This window comes from Peromyscus californicus, unplaced genomic scaffold (assembly GCF_007827085.1).
Source record: "Peromyscus californicus insignis strain IS unplaced genomic scaffold, ASM782708v3 Scaffold_22__1_contigs__length_63687245, whole genome shotgun sequence".
In the NCBI taxonomy this organism is placed as follows: domain Eukaryota; kingdom Metazoa; phylum Chordata; class Mammalia; order Rodentia; family Cricetidae; genus Peromyscus; species Peromyscus californicus.
Window position 1 is genome coordinate 17,572,907 of NW_026294525.1, and position 27,589 is coordinate 17,600,495.

A 27,589-nucleotide genomic window follows, 5' to 3' on the forward strand; every position below is an offset into this window, starting at 1 on the left:
AACATGAGTAACAGGAAGCAACTGCACCAGTAGCTAGTATATGAAAGAAGAAAATACAATCTCCCCTAGGTTGTGATTATCGTAGAAAGGCACCACTTTCTCTGTTATGTTGAACACAAGAGGACAACTGTTCTTGCAGGCATTTGGATTATAACCGATTTCAATAAGGCCTGATCACAGATGAAGGTGTAACAGAGAGCTGCAGAGAAATTTAGGTTTCCTTTTTCTCCTGCAGATAACTTTGATACTGTCAGTGATAAGTTCCCTTTCCCACTGTGTTTTGTCTTGTTTTTTATGGTTTGCTGTGTTAATTGTGTTTGCCTTTTTAAAAAATTCTGTCCTTCATCTTTATACAATCTGAGAAGGTACGTAGTTATGCATGAATAATATTTCATGTGGTATTTGACACTTTTCAACTGAAGGAATGGTCTCTCCCTGCACCCTGTCCTTTAGTGTGGGGCGGGGGGATTTTCTCTAGCTCTGTGCTCACATGTAGGCTGACTTGGGAACACGCTTGATGCTCAACTTGCACCCGCCTGCATGCATATCCAACCACACATGGCGTGTTTAAGACCCAGGTAAGAGCCATAAAGACATTGCATCAGCCCTGTTTGCACTTTTTAATAGTGAGGCTATTAAATTTATTAATTAAAAATAATTCAGATCTTATTTATTCTTCACAATCTTTTTTTTTTTGCACAGCCTATGTGCCCACCTACCTATCTCCACACTTTTTGCCTTTTCAAGTCCTTGCAATAAGATCTTTATTTTCATTGCAAATATAATAATTTAGGCTTATTCTTTTACGTTTTACTGTTAACATTTCCAACCCCTCCCAAGGGGAGGGGAACCACGTTTGTTTGTAGCATTTATGAAATAGTAAATTACTCAAGTTCTCCCACAAAGGTGTTTCACACCTCGTAGTTATTTAGGCTCCGGAAGTAAAAATCCTGCCTTGGGACCACACATCCAGCTCCTTCCCATCTCCTTCTAGACACGTTCTATCTCTATTTCTTCCTCCTTCTGTAGTTTTATCAGTTTTTCCCATAGGAATTAAGACTTTTTATGACATAGTGTTTAGGCATGTGTGGCCATGGTCAAGCACAGAGCCCACTGAGTGTGACTACCAGCTGCATACAGGGGCTCCAGCAGAGGTGTGGACAAAGTCCAACGGGGGTTGGTCAGTTTCTCCTCAGTCTGGGGGAGGTTCTAAATAATATGAAAAGAGGGAAGAGTAGAATAAGGTCAGAATGCTGGATTGGAATTGTATTAATGTAAGCAAAGGGTGCGTGTGCGTGTGCGTGTGTGATATGGGTGTGGAGACCTGAGGACACCTTGGCTACTGTTACTCAAGAGCCATCCTCCTAGTTTTTGAGACTAGATTTCCCATTGACCTGAAGTTCTCCAATTAGACTAGGTTGGCTGACCAGGGAGTCAGAGGCATCCTCCTGCCTCTGACTTCCAAGTGCTGAGACTGCAACCATATGCCCTGCACCTGGCTGCTTTACATGGGTCTTGGTGTCTGCAACATATTTTTACCAATTTAACCAATTCCCAGTCCCAGCAAAGGGTTTTTAGCAGACAGATAAATCAGTATCAGTGTGTGTGTGTGTGTGTGTGTGTGTGTGTGTGTGTGTGTGTGTGCGCGCATTTTCTATTTATCTACTGGTAAGTCACAGACACAATAGTCTTCCAGTGGCATCACGCATCCCTAGTGTCTGGATCTTGTTTTATAAATACTACTTGCCTGTACTGCAAAGAACGTAAGGTTCGTGGAGCCAGTTCCAGAAGAGAGAATGTGCAAGATGAGTCTGAAATATCTTGTATAACCATAAAATAAGGGCAGAGTTCAAAGAGTGGTGGGAGCATGTCTAAAGAACAGAAGCCAGATTGATGGAATTCTCAGGGGCCAGATCCGGGAAATTTTATGCATTAAATTAAACACTGAGAGCCAAAGAGAATGGCCCAACAGGTAAGGGTGCTAAGCAGACAAGGCTGGAACCTCTAAAGTTTGGTCTCCCCAAAGTTGTTCTCAGAAACAGGTGTTGTATGTAGCATGTGAATGCCCTCTTTCATATGTACACACAAACACAAGTAGAGACACACACACACACTGTCTTAGTCACTAGTCTATTCCTGTGAAGAGACACCATGACCAGGGCAACTCATGAAAGAAAGCATTTAATTGGGGGCTTGCCTACAGCTTCAGAAACTTAGTTCATTATCATCATGGCTGGAGCATGGTGGCATGCAGGCAGGCACCGGAGTAGTAACTGAGAGCTACCTTCTGATTCACAGACACGGAGAGAGAAAGACTCTGGGCTTTGCATGGGCTTTTGAAACCTCAAAGCCCTCCCCAAGTGACGTACTTCCTCCAACAAAGACCACATACATCTCCTAATCCATTTAATCCTTTCAAATAGTGCTACTCCTGATGACTAAACATTCAAATATACGATTCTATGGGGGCCATTCTTACTCAGACCACCAAACACACATACAATAATAATAATAACAGTAATAAACTAAATTAAAAAAAAAAACCTTGAATAGCCAAATCTTTGACAATTTTTGGTCTAGTGACATAGCTCAACAGGTAAAGGCACTTGCCATGCAGGCTTAGTGACCAGAGTTCAATCCCCCAGAGCCCACATAAGGGTCAAAGAAGAGAACTGACTCCACAAAGTTGTCTTCTGACCTCCATACTCCAGTTGTGACATGTATGTTCCTCTGCCAGCACACACACATCATGTGCACACTACTGAATGAATGAATGAATGAATGAGGGGATGGAGAGGTAGAAAAATAAAGTGATAAAAGTGTATTATTACAGTCCATGAAAGTAAGATTTCATTATTCTATATTGAAGACATAAACCAGAAGGAAAGAAAATAAACATATGCCTCAGAGTAGAATGCTAGGAAATAAATCTCTCAAGGGTGGAAATGAAGAAGAGCAGTGTTTGGCACCGATCTGGAAATAAGCACATCCATCCATGTGTGAGCGATCGAGCCTGTCAAGATGCACAGGCAGAAGGCAAACTGAGAAGGGCAGGAAGAACTAAGGAAAAATAGAACACGTGCATCAGTTTCAGTGCCTAAAATACAATAGGTAAGAGACTTAAGAGCCTCCAATACATGAGTCCCCATCTCCATCGCCTTTCCGGGAACCTGACAAGGCTTGGGTGAGTTGTCACTGAGTAAATAAGAGGAGGAATGTAAGAGGTTCCTATTATCTTTCTCCTTCAGAGTCAATAGATTTTCCAGTCCGATTGGAGTCCGTCTTGATTGCTTTTACAAATGTTAGAGGAAAGAGGTAACGGGGCCTGGTTCCTGACCCCACGGGAACTGTACAATGAATATTATGCCAACTCATATTTGGTTCTACTAAGCAATGAGAGAGAGTAAGTCGGGAGCCCACAGAGGTATTTTTACAGTCGCTTTTAACATTTCAACCACACATTCTTAGAAGCTCATTATCTCTGTTTACAGGATCATGGTCAGAACCCAGACTGCTCTTCAGGCTAAAAAGCAGCTTTAGCTGAAATCTAGTTCATCCTTTTCAAAATGTACTCCCAAGTCCCACTTCCATGGCACAAAGGTCCCTTAGAGAACCCAGATGGAGGTCTGCTTCAAACACAACCTCCTATGTGGCTAAAAGTACAGTAAGCATTAATCCTTCACTCCTCAAATCAAAACTCACTTTTTTCTTTCAATGAGGCCTTTTAATATAAAAAACCCTCAAGATTTAATTGTTCCTAATACAGAAAACCAGAGGATATAAAGCATAAAGAGGTATAAATACCTAACATTTGAACACTCAAAGGTAGGAAAGGGGCAGCCAATTCCATTTCCCTCATCATCTTCCCCCATTTTCCAAGATACTGTGTCTAAAGTTCAAGCACAAAACACAGTATGAACGCTGACAACTTTGAGTGGACTCAGATGATGTTAAATTATTGTGCCAATCATAATTGGAACAACATAATCTCGTCCTCAAATAATGGAACATCACTTAGAATAGTTCACATTTTTTCTTAATATCTGGCAACTACTCTTTGAACTTGGCTATGAGCCTAAAACTCCCTTACAATCACAGAAATGTGCCCTCAGGGTTAAAAGGCAGCCACCCACGTTTGAAACATTTATGTCTGAACCTGCAATTTGTTGGCCACCCACACGAGCTCATTAAAACACTGGAAGCAAATCCGCTTTGCCAGCTAGATTATCAAAGCCAAGAACTCCAATTCTCACCATGTTAGTTAGGGACAGAGTTCTCCCTCAGTGGACAAATGTAGGACTTACCCTTTACTCCCTGTTCTACATGAGGTCCTGCACCTGTCTTCTCCTACTGAAAAATAGGATTAGCGAATTGAAGATCCTGACATTAATCCACACACCTATGAACACCTGATTTTTGACAAAGAAGCCAAAACTGTACAATGGAAAAAAGAAAGCAACCTCAACAAATGGTGCTGGCATAACTGGATGTCAACATGTAGAAGATTGCAAACAGATCCATATCTGTCACCATGCACAAAACTCAAATCCAAGTGGATCAAAGACCTCAACATAAATCCAGCTACACTGAACTTGATAGAGAAGAAAGTAGCAAGTAGCCTAGAACGCATTGGCGCAGGAGACCACTTCCTGAATATAACACCAGTAGCACAGACACTGAGAGCAACAATTAATAAATGGGACCTCCTGAACCTGAGAAGCTTCTGTAAGGCAAGGGACACAGTAAATAAGACAAAATGACAGCCTACAGAATGGGAAAAGATCTTTACCAACCCCACATCTGACAGAGAGCTGATCTCCAAAATACATAAAGAACTCAAGAAACTAGACAACAAAATACCAAGCAATCTAATTAAAAAATGGGCTACAGATCTAAACAGAAGAATCCCAAATGGTCGAAAGACATTTAAGGAATTGCTCAAAATCCTTAGTCATCAGGGAAATGCAAATCAAAATGACTCTGAGATACCATCTTACACCTGTCAGAATGGCTAAGACCAAAAACACTGATGACAGCTTATGTTGGAGAGGATGTGGAGCAAAGGGAACACTCCTCTACTGTTTGTGGGAGTGCAAACTTGTATAGCCACTTCGTAAATCAGTATGGTGGTTTCTCAGAAAATTGGGAATCAATGTAACTCAAGACCCAATGATTCCACTCTTGGGCATATACCCAAGGGATGCTCAAGCATACCACAAGGATACTTGCTCAACTATGTTCATAGCAGCATTATTTGTAATAGCCAGAACCTGGAAGCAACCTAGATACCCTTCAACCAAAGAATGGATAAAGAAAATGTGGTACATATACACAATGGAGTTTTACTCAGCTGTAAAAAAAAAATGACATCATGAAATTTGCAAGCAAATGGATGGAACTAGAAAAAATCATGCTGAGTGAGGTAACCCAGACTCAGAAAGACAAACATGGTATGTACTCACTCATAAGTGGATACTCGATGTAAAGCAAAGGATAACCAGACTACAACCCACAGCTCCAGAGAAGCTAGCTAACAAGGAAGACCATAAGAGGGATGTATGGATCACCTTGGGATGGAGAAACAGAGGAGATCCTGATGAGTAAACTGGGGATGCAGGGGGGGCACTAGAGGGGAGAGGATGGGGGACGAGAACATGAAGGACTGGGATGGTCAAGCTGGAGGAGGGACAGAGTGGGAGAGCAATGAAAGAGATATCTTGATACAGGGAGGCGTTATGGGATAAGGGAAAAACCCGGTGCTAGGGAAATTCCCAGGAATCCAAAAGAATGACCCCAGCTTAGACTACTAGCACCAGTGGTGAGGGTGCCTGGACTGGCCTACCCTGATAATCAGATTGGTGAATACCCTAACTGTCATCATAGAGCCTCCATTCAGTAACTGATGGAAGCAGACACAGAGATCCACAACCAAGCACCAGGCCAAGCTCTGGGAGTCCAGTTGAAGAGAGGGAAGATAGATTATATGAGCAAGGGGGGGGGGGGGTCAAGACCATGATGGGAAAATCTTCAGCGACATATGAACCAAGCTAAAAGGAACTCACGGACTTTAGACCAACAGCTGTGGAACCTGCATGGGACCGGACTAGACCCTTTGCATATGGGAGACAGTTGTGCAGCTCGGTCTGTTTGAGGGGCCCCTGGCAGTGTGATCAGGATCTATCCCTGGTGCATGGGCAGGTTTTCTGGACCCCATTGCCTATGGTCAGACACCTTGCTCACCCCTGATAAAAAGGGAAGGGGCTTGGTCCTGCCTCAACTGAATGTTCCAGGCTTAGCTGTTCCCCCATGGGAGAACTTACCCTGTTAGAGAAGGGGAAGGAGGGGTAAGGGGAGGAAGGCAGGAGGGAGAGATGAGAGGGGGATCTGTGGTTGGTACGTAAAATGAATAAAACAAATGAAATTAAATTTTAAAAAAATGGAAAAAAGAAAAATGGGATTATAATAGGTCTTAAGTACATATCAAGAATGTCACTCGTTGAAGGTATCACCCAAGTTTAGTAAATGAAATATAATCATTTATTTCATGAGCCTAAAACATATTTTCAACTTTGGGCTCTCCATTTTTTATTTTATTCTCTTCTACAATTCTCAGACTTTTGAAATGTTTTGTGCCGACTAGAAGCATACTTCTAATTGCCTTTCTAAAGATCAAGTCTTCAGGGGAAGATCTTAACTGTTTTTGAGGAAACTAATGTAAATCAGGTGACTTCCCTACTTTTGAGTGTTTAAATGTTAAAGGCACCCTTTAAGAGGAAATGGTAAACTTTCTTAAAGGGTCAGATAGCAAATTTTTATTTATTTATTTATTTATTTATTTATTTATTTATTTATTTATTTATTTATTTATTTATTTATTTTGGCTTTGTGAGCCGTTTAGTCTGCCTAGCCAGTCAGTTTTGCCACTGACACATGACAGAGCTCACATTCCTATAATGAACCAAGGACATGGCTGTGTTCCAATAAAGTTTTATTTACAAAAGCAAACCAAGATTTAGCCTGAAGGCTGTAGTTTATTCAATTTGAGTACTCCTTGGCTTTGTTGTCTAATGAAGGCTAGCCTTTATTTAGCAAAAACAAAAACAGAAACAGACACACTGGAACAGGGGTTTTGACAGAGACTTCCATGCGGGACTTTGCATCAAAACCTCCTAGAATGTTTGAAGACTGTTCATTCATATTTCTTGGCTCTGCTCCCAATTTTCTGAATCAGGTCCCCCCCCAGGAGTAGAGTACAGAAATCTATCTGCTTACAAGCTTCCCAGTTAACTTTTATGGTACAAATTTAATTTGAGTATGCACGTGTGTGTGTGTGTGTGTGTGTGTGTGTGTGTGTGTGTGTGTGCGTGTGTGTTGTATTTGTTCATATATATGAATACACATGTGATGATCAGAAGTTGGGGTCCAGTGTCCTCTTCGGTCCTTCTTCATCTTGTTTTTGAGGCAAGGTCTCTCACTGAACTAGGAGCTCATTAGTCTGGCTAAGCATGCCAATAAGATTCAGAGGTCTCTCTATTTCCAACTTCTCAGGTCTAGGGTTATAGACACGTACCAGGTTGCCTGGGTTTTATAAGGGTACTAGGAAACTGAACACAGGTCCTCTTACTTATATGTCCTTACTGACTGAGGCATTTCCCTGCCTAATTTAACATTTTAAAGGTCATGTGGTTCTCTGAAGAACCAAAGTTAGGAAGAATAGAGGAGTAAAGGGGTTGTGGAAGATACCTTCCTCAATCGTTAAGGAAAGCTACTGAGACCAGGCATGTGGCAGGGGAGTTCATGCATGATGGCCTGGAGCGGCCATTGTGAGAAGCTGTGAAAGTGAAGCCTGGATTTCACTGGAGACCCCAGAATGCTGAATGTCAGAGCTGTCTGCCAGGGAGAGCTGCGTACACAGAGTAGAACCAGCTGTGTGTGTGTGTGTGTGTGTGTGTGTGTGTGTGTGTGTGTGTGTGTGTGTGAGAGAGAGAGAGAGAGAGAGAGAGAGAGAGAGAGAGAGAGAGAGAGAGAGAGAGAGAGAGAGAGAGTGTGTGTGCTGTAGTCAGCAACGCTGGAAAGGCAGAGTCATCTAAGCCTTTGAAATTGGACATAGATCTATAGGTTTTGGAGTTTGCCCAGCTGGGTTTCAGTACTGCTTTGGACCAGTATTTCTGCACTATGCCTCCATTCCTCTTTTGGAATGGTACTGTGTATCCCATATAAGGCACATTAGAAATATGTACTTTCTTTTACAGGGGGCTATAATTCAGAGGTTGTCTAAAGTCTCAAAAGAGACTCTGGACTCTTAAACTGGGTTGAGACTGGGAAGGACTGTGGGGACTTTTGAACTCATGGGTTCATTTCTCTTGCCAACTCCAGAGAATTCTGAATGTGTCAATCTATTTGCATCCCAGACAGCCCTTTCCACAGCACCACCCAACTGTCTGGAAGGATGCATGTAGAATGGTGGCACCCTGTGGGCTACAGTCTTTCTCTTGAAGACTTTTTTTTAAAATAGATGAATAGGTAGATGAATAGATATAGTTAATATATTTTGAAATTTTCATACATAAATACCATATTAACATCATTTCTACCCCTTGCTCTTCCCAACAATTCCTCTTGTCTCCCCCAACCCTTTTAAATTCATGACCTATTGTTCTATAACTATTATTGTTATATTCATATATATGTATGTATGCATACATATGTATATAACCTACTGTATCCTTTAGTGTTGCTTGTGTGTGGTTTTGTGTGTCTATGTGTGTGTGTGTGTATGTTCAGGGCTGATCATTTTGTATTGAGACCTATCAGGCATTTGTCCCTATATAAACCTGATTCTCCCTCTGTTACCCGTAGCTCTCTATCTAGCGACATGGCCCTTCAAAATTCTCCCCCATGCTCAGTGGCATGTCTACTGTAGTGATCATTGTGTTGAGATGTCACAGGGGCAGTATCCCAGTCAACATCTGTTCTACAGCTCCTAAACAACAGCATGTCTTGGAGAAGGCAATAGAAAGGCGGTCTTCAAGTATGGTAGAATGAAAATGGCTTAGCCTCAGCCTGTCACTGCTATCAGTGAGCATCCAATCAGCAATCAAATTCTCCCACCATGTGACTTCAGTTCCTATCGACAGAGTCATTTAAACCAGAGACAAAACTTGACACAGAAGAGGAAAAGAAAACTCATATAAAAAGATATATCCAAAGAGCTCACTGTCTGCCAACCAAGACAACTTTTCACTCTGAAATCCTCTTTGCTTGTGTGGTTTCAGTTTTCCTTCTGATCAACCCAATTTACATTCTGGATGACACTGATGAATAGGTTACGTCAAAATAAAAAAGATGGTGGATTTCTACGTGGCAAGTGTTATGTCAAAATAAAACAGAAGGGGGTTTCCCATATGGCATGTGTCCCTTACTCTTGCAAGGAGTGTCCAAGCTCTAGACAGAAACAAACAGGGCTGACCTCTGATTACCCCTGAATAAAGATGCCTGGAGAATGCAAGTCCTTCCCACCCTGTCGTGCCTCAGATTCTGGAAAGTTCCCTGGTGGGTCAGGGAAAGTGAAGACAACAATTGAGATTCTGGAATCTATAAATCACATCTTGCTCTTCTGGGGTCTGTAACCAACAGCAGCCAAGTGCCTCTCCATCCTGGCACTGCCAGGAGCTGACCAAATCGCCCACAGGGTTGAGCGCTCAACCCTGGTGTCACACGTAGTCCAGGCACCAGACATCCTAAATCTACGAGAATTTCTTGCACAAAGGCCCTTTTAGTATGGTTTTGTTGTTGTTGTCTCATGTTGTTAAATGCTAGAAGTTTTTCTTTACACTGGCATGCCCTTACAAGAATGCAGAATGGGAGGGCTGCCCTTTAAATCACACACCTTCTATAGGTACTCTGGCGGCCCTTCTAAATCCTCCAAAGCAGAAGGGAGGACCACCCACACACAGTGAGTTTCATTCGTGCGGCATAATCCTTCAGCTGCCTGTGAAAGGTGGCCCTTCCCACACGTTCCTGGAACAGGTGGCCCTGCCAGCCCGTGGTGGCCAGGACTTCATTATAAACGCAGACCCTGTCATTAGAAGGACCAGGGTCCTGTCCTTATTACCCCATCACTTAACTTGATGGATGGCAATTATCAAGTACCCACAACATGGAAGGCACTATAAAGTTTATTAAATTTTGAAATGATGAAAAGTGCATCCTGTAAAGGAACCCAGGTGGAGTTCTTGAAAAGCTAAACAAGATTTTTACAGACACAAAATGAATCTGTTATGTTTTCTCTCACATAAATGGCTAACGGGTAGAAGCTGAGCTCACAAAGCATACAAGTATTCATTTATAACATATTAAGTGAGTTTAGCTGATTGTAGAAAAGCTTTAACAATCACACGGCATGGAATGACGCCTTCAGTTAAACATTAGTTAAAAGTAAGCGTCTCCTATGTTACTTCAAAAATGCTAACGACAGCACAGCGGCAGCAAGGCGCTAATGGTCACCAAGATACTTGACAATTGAGATGTCTTTCATGAAAGGAACTATTAGTGACAGTAGCTCTTATTAGGTTAGCGGCACTGTGGCCGAGTTTATGAAAGCCAGATTTAAGGTGAAAATTGAAATGATTCTGGCTGATGATGGAACTCAGCGGTTTCCTTCCTTTCTCCTTCCCCAAACTAGAGCCAACAGACAGCATGTTCCAGCAACTTGTTAGCTAGTACCTGAGTTACAAAACCTTTTGAAGTTTTCTTAACATATAATTAGTAAAAAAATAATTATATAAAATCTAGTATTTTGTAATGTAAACATATGTACCCATTCACACGTATGTAAGAATGTCTGAAGATGAAGAGAAGGAGAACTATTAAATCGCTTATCTTTATGAAGTTGTTAGGACAACAGGCTTGCCTTCCCTTTCATCACGAAGAACCATGTGAGGAAAGACGCTTCCACAATGGGTCAAAGATGAACCAATGATTCATGTCCTCTGCCGTTTACACTCCATTGAGCAACAGGGCATGCAGAAATGAAGGTGCAGTGCTCCCAAAATTAAGGTATGAGAAAGCATGACTGTCATCAGAGTATTCTATGTATGTGTATATGTGGACACACGTGAATTCCCATGCGTAGATGTGGGAGAGGGCATGCCACAATGCATGTGGGGAAGTCGGAAGGCAACTTCAAATGATGCTTCTCACCTTCCACTTCAAGGCAGGGCTCTTCTGCTGTTTCCCCACTACATACACCAGTCTAGGTGGTCTGTGAGCTTCTGGGGATTCTCCTGTCCCCGGTTCCTGTGTCTCTGGAGAAATCCTGGGATCACAGGTCTAGCTATTCATCCTGATTTACATGGGATCTGGAGACTCGAACTCAGGTCCTCACACTTGCAAAGAAAACACATTTACCCACTGAGCCATCCCTCCAGGCCATGAGTACTGTTTCTTTCTGGCCCGTCCCCTTTCTCATCACATACTCTGGAGGAAGTCAACTACAGGGTCAAAGCTGCCCAGTGGAAGGATTCACAGGACCAGAAATGAAACTTCCTACCAGCTATTGCGGGAGTAAAGTCAGAGACAAATCTTCAAGCCACCGTCAAACCCTCAGATAAGACAGCCAAGGACACATTCTCAACCTCAGGGGAGACCGAGGAGGCAGGCACAGATTTCCTAACTCAGACTCAGTGTAAGGTAGACCAAACCCTTGGCTTTGGGGCACTACATTCAAGAGTTTTAGATAACCTACTCATGCTCCTAATCAATAGAGTGTAGTCATAAGTAACAGATACCTAACTGAGAACCTGCTACACTAATTAGGATGCATTGCCTTGATGAACTCCTAGACAATCACATTTTAAAACAATAGCATTTTTGTGTTTCTCCTAGAAATGTGTATACAGCATGACTTGAAACAAAACAAAACTAGATTCCTGTCCAGCTCCAGGCACATACGGACCTGGGTTACTCTCAAACAGGGACAGAGAGTTTCTTTTTGAAGTGGGCAGAGGACAATGGAGAGATGCAGAACTGATCAAAGGGCTGACAATAAGAGACTGAGTGCTTGGTCCCTTTTAGGGACATTTATATTAAGCCTCCTACCATTGAGGCTCAGGGAGCATCTTGGAAGAGAAGGTAGAACATCTAGAGTTGGAGGATGAGAGGAGCGATGGGAAATGCTGTCTTCTGGACATGGCATGGCTCACACAATCGTGATCTCACAGCACCTGTGGTTATGTGCAAAATACCTCCACAAAGCCAGGCAAAAATACCAGCATAGGAGGGTAGTCGCTGGGGGAGAGAATCATTCTTCTCTGAGGATGCGGCCACTGGCAGGTTTCCCAAACTCCAGTGGACAGTCCCTTAGCCATCACATAGGAGCAATACTAACTGGATTTAGTGGGTTACCAAGAGAATAGAAGACATGAAGTTGGAAGAAGACATGGGGGGAGGAGACATGGGGGAAGATAAGGGGGGGAAAGTAGAGAGTAGATATGATCATATTTCATTGTATACTTATGTGAAATCCTCAAAAATAAAGACAAAAAAAGAAAGGAGAGGAGGGAGGGAGGGAAGGAGGGAGGGAGAGAGAGAGAGAGAGAGAGAGAGAGAGAGAGAGAGAGAGAGAGAGAGAAAAGAAAAAAGAAAGACAGAAAGAAAGAAAAACAGACAGAGAGAGAGAAAAAGAAAACAGGCCAAATGCATGTGTGTAACCACAGCCTTTGGGAAGCTGAAGAAGGAAGATTGCCAGCCTGAACTAAATGCAAGATCCTCTGGGAAGAAATATGCATTTTCTCAAAGATCATTCCCTACATTAATTTAAATTATACAGAACTACATAAAGATAAAAAAAATCTTCATGTACCTGATAAATTCCCTATTTAATATGAGTGGTGGGTATTCATGACATAAAGATAAAAGAACTCAACTTAATATTTTATCTGATGAGGGAAATTAATGGGTTCTTATATAATAAGAGAACTGATTTCTCTTTGTTAAGGAACTGATTTTTTTCCCATGAATTATTATGATAGAGACATAAATGGTAGAGATTAACATATATCAGTTCTTCAGTCCTCTCCTCTGCCCTGTGTTCCTCTTCTTCTTGAATAGGACTAGTGTTAATGGCTTGCTTGTTAGTAATAGAAGACACTGAGGTCAAGATTTATAGCTTTTAAGACCACGTCACACAAGGTCACTGGAACCTACTTGTTTCCCTAAGGATAGCTATTCTTCAGGAAACTCTCCCTATGCAAGTAATCTGAGTGTTTAAATGTTGGGAAAACCACACGTAAGCAGCAATAGCTAACCGTGTACATGAGCCACCTAGGATGTCCCAGTGCACCATGGGGTGGCTTGTAGACCCTGCAGAAATGACTCCCAAATGAGAACTGCCAAGCTGAACCAGTCTCAAATGCTGAAGTTGAACAGAGCAAGTTCATTTCACATCTTCGTTTAAGGGAATGTTAGGCGACAAAGGTACCAGAACAAGCTTGACTATAAGATTGGTACTCTATACTCACATCCTTTGCTGTGTGACACTGAGCCGTGGTGTCCTTCACCTTTTACAGCAAGGCTGAACGTGGGGTGGCTTTGTTCAACAGTGCATAGCAGGGGGAACTGTATACTGGATTCCAGCTTAGGCTTCAGCCTTCAGCCCCTCCCTTCTCTTTGTCCCCTAACCCTGCTAGAACAGAGGTAGGCTTGCAAAGGTTTAAAAAAAAGATAGAGTTGAGCAGTGTTGTCCTAGCAAACCCCAGGCCAACCAGATAAGAGCACACAACATAGGACCAAACCAGAACTGCCCATCTGACACACAGGTCATGAGCAGTAGGGAGCATTTGGACAAAGAAGCATTTGGGGTGTCTTCTTGCTCTAAGACTCACTGCTAGATAGAAATGGGAGCTGGCATGGTGACTCATGCCCGTAATTCCTGCACTTACAAGGTAAAGGTGGGAGAAGCAGAAATTCAAGGCCACCCCCAGCTTCATAGCCAGGTCAAGACCAGCCTGGGTTACAAGAGACTCTGTCCCATAAAACAAAAATGTAAATACACTGTCTTTTTTTTTTTTTTTTTTTTTTTTTACAGCCTGTGAGCTTTTTTGGATGTTTGCTATGTGGCACTGTTGTGGCAACAGACAGCTAATACAACAATAATGAAAGGCAATGTCTTTGATACACTGGGTATCTTTTATACCACTTGAAAATGGTAGCTTGCAAGAGCTTAGTGATGCCATGTGTGTAGACTTTTCTCTTATGATGCTAGTCCCAGCTTTGTTCAGGCTGGTTCTGTAACTTGGCTGGTGTAGCTGATGATCTGTAATGTAGAATGATATCTATCTATCTATCTATCTATCTATCTATCTATCTATCTACCTATCTACTAGTCTATCTATCCATCCATCCATCATTCTGTCTATCTAGCTACCTGTCTGTCTGTCTGTCTGTCTGTCGGTCTGTCTGTCTGCTTGCCTGTCTGTCTATTAAGCACATGCACACACACACACACACACACACACACACACACACACACACACACACACAGAGGTGGGGTTGGGTGGGGAATATTGGCTGGCATTAGGTTCTCTGCCAATGTGTGATGTTGGGAATGACAATTTATTGGGGCTTTTAGAATTGCTTTTTCTCTGTGGTAATACAGCCTATTGTGGTGCCTTTTGGTATCACTGAGAGAAGATAGGGTTGAGCCAACTCCCCAGACATCTGAGGTTAGAACTGCCATGGTAGTTGCTTTGACCCTGCTGGTGCTTACCAAAAGGGCAGAAAGGTTCAGACATAACCAAATAGTAGGGTTGCAAAAGTAACTATCCTAATAATAGCTATCCCATAATTACATGCCCAGCAACTGCTCACCAAACCTCTGAGGAGATCTATTTAAGTAATATAGGTGGAAACGCTACATACAATACATGCTTACTACTCCGGAGAAAAACCAAGCTCAAACGCCATTTACAACAATTCAGATAATGCCCCACGACTGAAGCCAGTAGCAAACCATGCAACGAAGTCTAGCAAGGACGTTTTCTGGAATCATATTTTTAGCCTCTATTCTAAACTTGAGCCATGGCAGCTTACCAAAAATTTCCAAAGGCCACTATAATTCTAAGAAGGTCAAAAATGCATCGTGAGTCAGTCCACCCTCATCATAACCTTTTGACCCCAAGATCAAGACGGCCAATCATCATGGTCAATATTACGGTCAGAGTTCAAGAGTTTGATGGTCAAGCTCCTTCTAGCTACTAAGTTTTCTCAGAATTCTAGCTACTAATTTAACTCAGCTGGAACCCTAAAACAGACTCTGGAAATACCTCTTTCCTCTCCTCCCCATTTCTCTGCGCTGGGCAGCGTAAGGTTTAAACAAAAGAGGTAACACATGTGTGAGTCTGAGGACGGAGTGTGGGGCTGGACAAAGAGGCATTGGGGATGTCGCCTCATCCTACAACTCACTGATGGATATGAATGGAAAAGGTGTTTGGAATCAGGCTGAGCCAGTGACAGAAATAGTACCCCAGAGGAGCTCTGGATTTTAACAAGCTTGGTAAAGGTTACTTAGCACCTCCAAGACCCCCAAACACAGGAGGTGTGTACCCCAAATTGTGTCACTCTTCCACAGACCCCTACTGACTGCTCCCCAAAAAACTCGGAGGACAAAGCCAGAGGCCTGAGCAAGCTGTCCATGGTGCCTGGCCACTATGGAGGTTTCAGCAGGTCACAAGGCTCTCTGAATTTGCTCAGGTGCACTTCAAGGCCCGTACAAATGCAGAGGAGGTCAGTGTCTCAGTCAGCTCAGGCTGCTAACGCAAATACCACAGGATGATTGGCTTTAACAATAAGCATTTACTGCTCAGGGTTCTGGATGCTGGAAATCTCAAGAACAAGGGGCCCTCAGATTCTGGTTATGGAGAGAGCCAGTAATCGGTAATCTGGTTTACAGTCAGCCACTTGTACACCAAACCCACCCCACGATGGGGGCTCCATCTAAGTCTGCATCTTAAAGGTCTCGCCTGCTAACACCATCATACTGGGAGTTGGGACACCAATGTTCAGCCCACACAGATGACTCAAAACCCTCGAATTCCAAACCTCTTGTAATACTGAACAAAAGTCACCTACTTCTGAAGAGGGACAACAAATCTGTCTCCCTTCCATACCTGACTCTGATGGGACATGGGGCAAATGCAGGATGAGTCAGGGTACCCTCCAGTCATCTGTTCTCCCCATCCCAGATGAAGATGGCTGCCCTCAAAGCAGGGTGGAGGACCACTCCACTCACAACTATGAACAAGCCTTCTTCCCCTAGGGAAAGGCTCAAGCTGAGGATCCTGCGCTGGAGCACAATATAAAAATCTATTGCAAAGGAAAGTCAAGACTTCGTCTCGGAGGCTGGAGGACTAAGGTGTGTGCTGCTGCCACTGTTCCTAAAGCCAGGGACAGAGTGAATGGATGGGGAGAGTGGCATTTCCAACAGGACCCTAACCACAAACAAGTGCACCCTTTCCAGATGGACACATGTTAATGCCACCACTGACGCTCTGTGTCCCTGTCCTCCGTACACAGCCCTGGATACTACAGTTGCTCACAGGATAAGGATGCATGCCCTGGCCTATCTTAGCCCCATTCTGACAGTGCAGACACACAGTCAGCTTCACTCTGACTTCAGTCCTGACATCCCTGCCAGCTCCTGCTATCCACTGCCCAGATAAGAATTCATCCACTGGGGTTCGCGATACACAGCTACAAATCCCAGGGTGTGTCTCACTGGTCCTCCCTGGGTGGTTTCTCCTCAGACAGAGTGAGTCCAGATGCCCTATTCACAGTCCCATCAGTGGAAATCTATACCACGGCACTGGTGTTCCTATCCAATTGTTCCTTGTTAGGACATTTAGCCAGGGTGACTGCACCCGCATACCGTATACATCACAAGACCTTACAGGCATTGTTCACCAACACAAATACATTTCCTAACCTTTTTGCTTCTTTCTCCTGCTCTGACACTCCAGTCAAAGTCACCAATTGCCATGTCTATCAGTGTATAATGTCCTTTCTCACCCTGAGTTTCCTTGGGTGACTTCATCTTGCATGCACAGGACCCCCACACCCAATCTGCTTCCTGATCTTCCAGAAGGAAAACAGAGAGATTAGGAAATAAATTAGGAAAACCCAAGTTCATTCTCCCAATTGCTTTACTATATCCCTCCCCCACCAAAAAAGCTAAAGCCCAGGCAACTTGTGAATGGTCACATGGTTGGTTATCTAACAAGAAGAGAAACTGACATCCTTGGAGCCGTGTGACTTCCTTCACTCACTGATGGCTCACTAAGGCCTCACAGGAGGGCAGGAGTGTGAGGAGACTACTGACCCTCTTCAGCCCACAGAGACTCAGTCAGAGGCATTCAGCCAGCCACCCACTGAAGTTACCAGCCTGCTTCGTCAGCAAGGTGCTCACAGATCCGGCCAGATCTGTAACAGAAGACTTTTCTAGGAATCCTCCCTCATCTGACAGTTCTTTACCATTCATTGCTCCTCTCTGGCCCTGAGAAACTCCAACCCGGAGCTGCTTCCCACATAGAGGAGTTAACAGGGAAAAGCAAAAGAACATTAACTTGACATATACGGAGCAAGTCAACCCTTTGCCCTTTGAATTTCAAACCTAAGCTCGAGTGGCAGTACTTTAAGGACTAATGTAAGCATCTGGGCTGGTGCCTAAAGATGGGGGTCTGATTAGGAACAGGTCCACAACAAGAAGATGAACCAACTTCAGGGTTCGCCTCAAAATTTAATTCAAATCAACCTGGTTCTTATTTCAAAACACTGTAAAACACTGTTACTCCCAAGTCAAGCAGCAATTACATTGAAAACACAGACAAGAGGAAAATGTGTCCCTTTGATTTCCCAAAATGCTAGTTAGGCCAGCCAGGAAACTGTTCCTCCCAGTTCCTGTAAACTTGCAGCCTCGTATTCTTTTTTTGTCTTGTCGAATAAGTTCTAGACCATCGATAAGGATAATGGAGGAAGAACCTGAGTTGCTTACGAATGCCTAGCGAGGAATTCTGCAGTTAGAATCTCCATTCTCCGGCTCCACAAAGTTTCTTCCAGATAAGAAAGGAAGACTTAACATGGGGTTTAGTTTAAGCAGACACTCTATCATCCCTGGTAACCTGGGTGCTGTGAGCAACCATCACATTCCAAGACACAAAGAGCTCTAAAATGAATGATTTGAAGCAATTAAAAAAAAAGAAAATTGTAAAATGAAATCTTAAGACCCATATTCTAAAGTGTTAGAAAAATTACATCAACTCTCAATGTCCTCTTCAAATACAAATAGCCTTAACTATATATATACTTTCTCTTCTAGAAAACCTTCTTCCAAAAATTCTCATCATTACAGTCATCTTCCACGACAGCTGAACACTGGGTTTTAAAACAGAATTTCCTCTTCTAATTTGATCACATCTTTACTGCATACCTTTTAGAAGAAAAACACAACAAAAAATTTTCCAGGATCTAGGGTTTTTTCCAGTTGACTTTGGAAAGTTATCTCGGAATGAAATCTGCAGGGAGATTATTCACTTCCCATTCTTTTTCTAATTAATGTGATTTACAGACATTTCTACACAAGAAGACCAACAGTGAAATTGGTCTTCAGAACCCCTGAAGACGTTTGAATGAACCCCCAAATTGCATAATGGCTCTGGGATATTGAACGAAATCCTTCAAAAATGAAATAAGAAATAGACAAAAGTCTCCAGGGAGGACAATTTGAGGTCCTTAGCTATAAAAAAAACAGTTTTTCATACACATATTTATGTGACCCCTCAGAGAATTTTGTTCATATGGAATGCAAAACAAAACAAAACTGAGCACACAGAAATAAGAGCAGTCGGGGAAATTGTTATGTATAAAAATTGTATTTTATTTATTTGCAAATATATTTTATGAGCCACACTGATGCGTATATGAACAGTCAGCACACTGAAGACATGAATACTAGTTAAATCTTCCTATATTTGCTATGGCTTGCTCTACAAATCTGAACTCAGATTCCAAAATTATATGAGACTGTCTACATTCCCAGCATATTATACTTGGAATAAATCTTAAAGACAATGCTTTTAGCATGCCCCAGAATAAAAATAAATGATAATGTCACAGCTGTGATAATTCCCCTCCAAAATATTCCCAGAAAGCCTCCCACTTAGCAGAGACACACAGTGATGACACAGACATTATAGGCATGGCTAGCACAGGGTCTTTGTCATCTGAATCTTGCAAACAGGTAGAGCATGTGTGACACTGTGGTCAGCAGGGATGGTCCAGCAGGGATGGCATGGGGGGCTTCCAACACCTGTAGACACACACGTTCATGCATGGACACAGAGAGCAGGAGGGCAGCAGGGTATGTAGAGATGAGTGGGAAGGGGACCCTTTAGAAGGGATCATCTTACAGGGATGTCAAGAGATGAAGAATTTCTTGCTTTTGCTTCTGAGACTGGAGCACGACCCTGTGCGACACGTTTGTACGACCACTTCATCTGACCCCCTTTGACAACGGCTCAGAAATTCCCACAGCCTTTTCTTGAGTTGTAGGAGGAATATGCTAAGTGAGGCACTAGCTCTGTCCTTAGTTCCCAGATCTCTCTTATCTGTTTTAATTTATTCATTCCACAAACGTTGACCAGAGTCCTTCTATACCAGACCATTGTAGGCCCTGGGGATACCGTGAGAACAACATCAAAGAATTCTCTGGCCCCATAGAGTATATAGCAAGTGTTTGGGGGGAGTGCTTAGAAAGATTTAATAGCAACTGAGCTCAATCAAGAATTTAGGGAACAGCAGGAAGAGTTCCCTGAGATCTGAAGGACAAGGAGTGGTTAAATGAGGAAAGAGGACTTTTCTAGAGCAGGTTCTGATATGCAAAAGTCAGCAGCAAGTCAGAGCCAGGCAAAGTCAAGAGGACCCATGTGGGCAGGATGCCAAATAGTGGAGAGAGATACAGGCAGAGCCTCTTCAGCCATGTTGGAGTTCCAAAGGTCACGGGAAGTCCTTTGGGTTAATTTCAGAGCTGGAAGGCTTTATCTAGTTTACATTTTGAAAAATCCACTCTGGTGCCAGCATAGAGAGCATTTGGCCGGAAACAGGAATAGATAGAGGTAAACTGAGATAATTACAATAGCCCCGGGCAGAGCCCATTGCAGCTTGCATTATGGTATCAACAGCAAAACTGGACACAAATAATCTCACTGAAGAAATATTGATGACAAAATGTGCATAATAAATACTCTTGTTAGGACTGATACCCAAATATGAGTCTGGACGCTGGCCAACCCGGAGAGAGAAACGGTCCTCAATATCTTGGGAATGCTTCAGAAGCAGACATCCAAATCCCGTCCTCAGCTGATACAAAGTTTCTTCCCTTCCTCCACAGAGGAGAGGAGAAATGGATGGAGAAGGGCAAGAATGAGGTGATTTTTTTCTTAACTATGCATCCGCCAAATGCCAACTTCTGTAGAAATACACATATATTTATCCTATCAAGGAACTGCATCAACCTGTGGGTCACATGACTCCGCAGACTCTTCCACCAGAACTGCAGTCCCTATGGCATAATTTATGGAGAGCCCTCGGTCTCTGATGATGATGAAAATGAGGATAACAATGAGTTTGCATACCATCATCACCAATAATATGAAACAGTAACCACTTACAAAAGCCTCACAGCAAGTAGTGAAACAGACTAGCTTAATCTCTGTACAGCAATCACCCCATAATAGAAGAGGCAAATAAAACTCAGAGAGATGCTGAGTCAGAATCTGTCTAGGGAGGCCCTGAAAGTGCTCTCCTCTGTCCACCACTGTACGTCATTCCAGTTCTAAGATCCCTGTCAGCATTTCAGTCCAGGTCCCGAGACACACTCATTCCTGAGACTCCCTTCATGTCTTTGAATTTCTTCACGCTTTCTTCCCATTCACAAAACCCAGGACGACGTATAAACATTGCCTCCATCTTGGCCCTCAGGGCACAGCATTTACAAAGCTACCCAGAGTTCACAGCCAACCAAAAATGTGTCTATCAAGCAGTGAGATAGCTCAGCGCGTGTAGGTAATGGCTGCCAAGTCTGATGGTCTGAGTTCAAGCCCAGGAATACACATAATGGAGGAAGAAAGCCAGTTGAATCCTGCAAATTGGCCTCTCGCCCCCACACATGCACTGTGATATATTCACACACATGCACAGAGAGAGAGAACAAATAAATACCTGTAATAAAATCCTCTGTAGTTCAGATGACACAGAGAGAGAAAGTATATCAACATGCCTCTAAGAAGTGATCTCTAGAGCTTTAGTCTCTCATTTCTTACCTGGTGGATCGTCAGAACCTTTCTACCCATAGTTAGACCCAGACATACCAAAGTAAGTTTCACTAAATCTCAAAATCATATATGCATTATGATGTTCTAGGTTAAAAAATAAGATACTAGAAAATCAGATGACTTCAAAAATATGACAGGCAGTTCGTTATTGATTTATGTGTTCATTGACTTCTATTTTTCACGTAGTTTATGATAAGAACCATGACTGAAGAGGGGAAAGCATTATAATGATGATGTACTCATTTAGGTTTCTGAGAAGTAGGAGCTGAGATGGGAATCCAAATGTATTTATCTGTTAATGGGGCAAGTGGCAACCTTGGCATTAGGCATTTATGTGAGCTGGAGAAGAGAGCACCCTGCAAAGGATCCTGGATACCTCATCAATTACATGCATTATAGGCTACTTTCAAAGTAAAATTTGCTTTCTTGTAAAACTTTTTAGTATGTGAAGAACCTATGAGGTGTAACAAACCCTTACGGTGGAGAAGCTGGAACTTGGAGAGATAGAATTACTCAGGCAAAGCCTGAAAGGCAATTAGTTGAGCTAGCATTTAACCCAAATCTTCAAACTCTGCCTTCCATCTCTTCACCATGACAGATATATTTATCCTAACAACCTGAAAGTATTCCTGCTATAAAATACCTACAAATGTTGGCTATGACACAATAAACATTGTTTTACAAGCTTGACTGAGCTCAGAGAGAGTATGGGATGTGCCCAGAGGCCATAAAGAAAATAGGAACTGAAGGAAGCAGGTGTTGATGCAATGGAAGCCAGGAGAATGTGGGTACGAAAGCCAGGAGTTTGGTTTTAACGGCCAATAATAACTGAGGGTTTGATAATGGACTGAAAAGTTGGGTAAAAAGAGAATTAATAGGGAATATATCTCAGTTCATTTTCTGATGCTATAACAGAATACCACAGACTGAGTCATTTAAAAACAGTTGTGATGATTGTCTCAAGTGTTAACTTGATAAGTTCTAGAATAACCTGGGAGTAAAGCCTCTAAGGCATGCCTGTAGGGGATTATCCTGGTAGGTTCACTGAGGTGGAAAGATGCTACCACTGTGGGCAGCGCCATTCCCGAGGCTAGGATATAAAAGAGAAAGTGAGCTGAGTATGAGCCTTCAGCTCTGCGTTTAGACTATGGATTCGATCTGAGCAGCTACCTCAAGCTCCTGCCACTGTGGCTTCCTGTCCACAATGGGTGGGACCCTCAAACTGTGATCCAAAAGAAGCCATTTCCTCACTCGGTTGCTTTTGCCAGGTTATTTCCTCACAGCAGCAAGTAACTAAGACAACAAACAGAAGTTTGTTTAGCTCATGAGCTACAAAGTTGAAGATCCAGGGACCCAGATCTGGTGAGGCCCTTTTGCCTCCTTCATACTAGGATGGAAGCCAGAAGGGTAAGACTATAGGGGGAAGGCAAGAGATTGAGTCCATAGCCTTAAACCATCTTACAAAGCCCTTTGTAGTTGGTATTAAACCATTCACAAGGGTAGACCCAAACAACCCCCATTAGACTCCACCTCTCAACACCTTTTCATTTCATTTAATGTGTGCCCTTTTTTGAGGATACACAAAATCATGGCACCATGTCAAATGGAGATGTTCACAGGGCCACTGTATACTGTGTTGAGAGGCCATCTTGAGTATGGGCTTTGTATAGACAAGGAGAAAACTCTAAGAAAATTCATACTTGGGATCTAACATCCATTTGGCTTCCAAAGATAAAACCCACTCTACCAAAGTCGAATAAGCAATTTGACTTATGTGATAAGCGAATAACTTAATGTGGTTTCACATTAAAGGTATCTGGAACACCAGCCAGAAGCAACTAGAATCTCTTTGCAGAGAAGCACCCTGACCAGACTGGGAAGGATACAGTCCACTGAAGGCAAGCCCGCAAGTCAAAACTACAAGATACCTAAAGAGGGAAATCTGCTGCAACTCTATCTGTAAACACATTAGTAACAAAACCAGATACTCATACTTGGACATGCCTGGTGTCATCCCTACTATTTAAATTCCAGGATACTATACAGGTAAGAGAGTTTCAGCCACACCCACCCAGAGTTCATGGAAATACACGCCATGCTCCATCATGTTACGTTAAAAATCTATCCAACTACCCCACACAACTTTTTCCTTGAATGTGGTATTCAGGGAGGAAATGAACACGGCTTTCTAACTCCTAAAATTAGTATTTACCAATATCTCTCTGGTACAATTAAACACAGGCCTAGCCAGAAGAAAGCAAGTGGAATCGTTTTCTTCTTGAATTCCCTAAGGGTTTTAGGCATCCATGAGGATTCCTCTAGAGCCACATGTCTCAGTCAGTGTTCCAAAAGGAGGGAAAAAAAATTCTGATGTGCAAATGTTATGCAATCGTTGGCTGTAATCAGAAGGGGGCTGGGGGGGGGGGGGCGGTAAGGAGGCCATACTGTTTGCCAACCAAAACAGCAACTAGACTGAAAAAAAAAAAAAAAACGAACTCCTTTGGATCTGGCAGTCTCTCTGAGTGTGAATCACAAAGGATACAAATATTCCTTGCAGAAATCCAAAGGGGCTGCTGTAAACAATTAATACTCATTCCTCTTAATGTCAGTGCGGGCCATGGGCGATAGCCCAGTCTCGTGCTGTGAGACAAGGTACGTTTTAAGTCAGACTTAAAGCCAGATCCTTAAGTAAGCGGAAAAAATTCCTCTTCCCCTGTATAAAATGATGCTTAGGCTGATTTCAATGCTTTGTCTTAATAAAAGACAATAGGGTGGCGGAGGGTAAGTACGCGTGAGTGGAATGAGGAGCAGAGAAGAGCATTCTGACGGTACCCCAGACCTCTGTCAAGCCACATCCTAATAGTGTTTCATAGGTAACCTCATCAAATTTGTATGACGCTGGCTTAAGAAGAACATCTGAGATGAGAAATCCTAGCCAGAGAGGGGCCCCTAATTGTTCAGAGTCGTGAACGCAGAGCCAAAGGGTGGCAGAGCCTTGTCGAGATCCTTCTAACCCCCAAAGACTACCTTCACATAAGACTTTGTTCATAAAAATCCACATTTGAGAAAAAAAAAATAATAACAACAACAAAAATCCCTCCTTCTGTGGACACACAGAAAGCTTTCATATTCAACACCCCATCCAGTGGGGTCCAATATCGATGCCAAGTGTGTTTCATATTGGTACATGGCAGAGACAGAATCACCCTGCTACCTCTCAATCCTACCACAACATTACCACCCACCAAGAGGCTACCAGCTCCGTTTGGCATACAAAGCGAATAAAGGATGGTGCTGTGGCTCTCTGTACCTTCTGATGAGAGCAGGAATACAACAGCTATTGGGTAAGAGGAAACAAAACAGTGGAGGGACGGAGGGAAGCAGTGGAGAAGGGAAACAAGGAAGATAATACGGCAGAGCGGAAGAAGAAAAGACAGAGAAGGACGGAATGAGGAAGAGGAGGAAGGGAGAGGAAGAAGCGAAGGAGACACGAAGCACAGAGAAGACAAAAAACGAGATGTTTTCTGGGATGACCAGAGAAGGGAGGGCGGTGGGGAGGGCACCACCCAGCGACCAGGTACTCCCGTCACTCCCACCAAACTGACTTCCAGCTGGCGTCTACTCTCTGAACACTTTGGGTAATGATTGTCGCATGACTGGCCTGGATGACGGAGAGCCCACGATGCCCCTGACTATGAGGGAGCTGTCCATCCATGGGGGCAGAGACGACTCTTCCACAACTCCAGCACAAGGTGAGAGGTGGCATGTGACCTTGGCAGTATGGAGTGAGTACTATGGGCAATCAGAAAGAAGAGATGGCTCCTGGCCGGGACAGAGAACGAAGGTAAGAGGGGGAATGAGGAAACTCACAAGAGCAGAGTGTAGCAGGAATCTTAAAAGTTCTTATTAACAAAATCAAACCTGAGCCAGGTATCGGGGTGAATGCTGGAAGATCAGAGAAGCAGAACAAGCCACAGCTACCTCGCCTTGCCAGTTTCTCAGCTGATCCTGTTTCCTCAGACTGGAAGCCTCTGAGTCCTCATATCCAAATGGATCTCAGCTGAACTGTTGCTCGAAAGCCTAAATGCTTAACCAGCCAAATGCTTCTAGTTCCTGGTCCTCACGCATTATATACCTTTCTGCTATCTGCCATCACTCCCTGGAATTAAAGGTGTGAGTCACCATGCCTGGCTGTTTCCAATGTGGCCTTGAACTCACAGAGGTCCAGAGGGATTTCTGCCTCTGGAATGCTAGGATTAAAGGCGTGTGCTACCACTGCCTATCCTCTATCTTTAATATAGTGGCTGTTCTCTTCTCTGACCCCAGATTAATTTATTAGCATGCACAATATTTTGGGGAACACAATACCACCACAGCAGAGTGCAGGGCAGTGGCCCTGACGGTGACAGCGGCGTAGTGCGAATCTAATTGGTCTTAATAATAAAATCCCAGAGTTAGATATTGGGGTAAATGCTGAAAGATCAGAGAAGTGAAGCAGCCAGCCACAGCCATCTCTTACCTCTACGAATCCTCAGCCAAAAAGGGGTGAGCGCCTGTCTCCTCCCCGAGCCTTATATTCCTCTCTTCACCCAGCCATATCACTTCCTGTCTCCACCTCCCTAGTGCTGGGATTAAAGGCATGAGTCTCCACTGCCTGGCTCTGTTTCTCTTTTAGTCTGGATCAGTCTCATGTAGCTCAGGGTGGCCTTGAACTCCTGATCTTTCTACTTCCTCCTCCCAAGTGCCGGGATTAAAGATGTGTGCCACCACTGCCTGGCCTCTATAGCTGGCTCCTTTACTTCTCTGATCTTTCAGTATTTACCCTGATGTCTGACTCTAGGTTTTTATTATTAAGACCAATTAGAATTTGCGCTACATTGCGGCCTTCAAGTCCTGGGAGTCTCAAACAAGTCCCCTCCATTCCTGCCGAAGAAGTCTCAGCACAGGACTGTGACAAGTTCAACCCTGACTTGCGAGGTCTACCTCGCCACAGCTCATGTAGCGCTTTGCCATCACATGCCCTATATGCTGAGCACACATTGATCTTGCTATTCTCCCAGCAGGGGGCAGGAGGGAAGAATCCATCAGTTTTCAAGGAGCAGGTGTGTAGAGAAAGAGCCAGAACACTGCAGGGGTCCCAGGGCTCAACTTCCTTGAGAGGATATTATCGCACCTCGAAATGCTTCATTCCCTCACAGCCCTTCCACCGACTTGATTCATAAAATTTATATGCATTATGAAGAAATGTTTCTGCGCCATTAAGCAGAATCCCACCTCCCTTGTAAGCACACAGACAAATTTGCTGAAACAAGGACCAAGTCCCATCTTTCCCCTTCATGAGGAGACTCCAAACTACCCATTAGTGTCTTGAGTTGAAGTCTCACAGAAGCCACAGGCCCCTCGTGGCAATGGGACCATTGGTACAATCATGTTTGTTCAGTGATTAAACCACAGCTACCTTAAGCCTACACAAGATTGCCTGAACCATACATATTTTCCTGGTGATGGTAGCAGTTGCAGGTGTAGTTAAGAGCCAACCTTCTGTTCTGCTTAGAATAAACTGTCTCAGCAAATGAGGCAAACTTAATGGCTGTTTATCATTTTAACTGGCCCACGGTGATGCGGGGGAATGAAGGAATCAATATTATTACATTAACATTTATCACACCTGACATAGCAGTTATGCAAATAGCCCAGGACATGGTTTTATAGCTCCATTAGATTGTAAAACCATCGAGTCTAAGCAAATGCAGAATACGTGAGTAGAAGAAACCACAGACTCCAGCCAGACCTGCACCCACTCCACACCCCACCTGAAGAAGTTATTCTACCCAAGGCTCTACGTGGTGCTGGGTTTTTTTGTTTTTTTTTTTTGTTGTTGTTGTTGTTGTCTGTTTGTTTTTCCAAAGTCTCTGGATGAAATATTGCGGGAGAGGATTTCTTTCTTTTCTTTTCCTTTTTTTCAGGTGTAGTAAAGAAAACCCTTTGAAGACCTAGAGTTTTGCACCCTGCCCAAAATCTACCACTTAAGAAAACAATCTCACACCAAAGTCCAAGAAGCCAGACAAGGAGGTGCTTTGTGTCACGAATCAGAAGCACAGCCACAATACCCAGGAGCAAAGCTGGGAGGGGGCAACCTTCCAAGAAAGACGGCAGAAGGATTTCTCCACGTCTGTCAGAGAGATCCCAGGGAACCACTGCAGACC

General features: G+C 43.3%; 1 protein-coding gene across 1 annotated transcript in view; it reads right to left on the minus strand.

Annotated features, from left to right (window-relative positions):
* Ust (uronyl 2-sulfotransferase) overlaps positions 1 to 27,589 on the minus strand; it is a 284,603-nt gene that overhangs the window by 218,889 nt on the left and 38,125 nt on the right. The gene's annotated exons all lie outside the window — the stretch shown is intronic.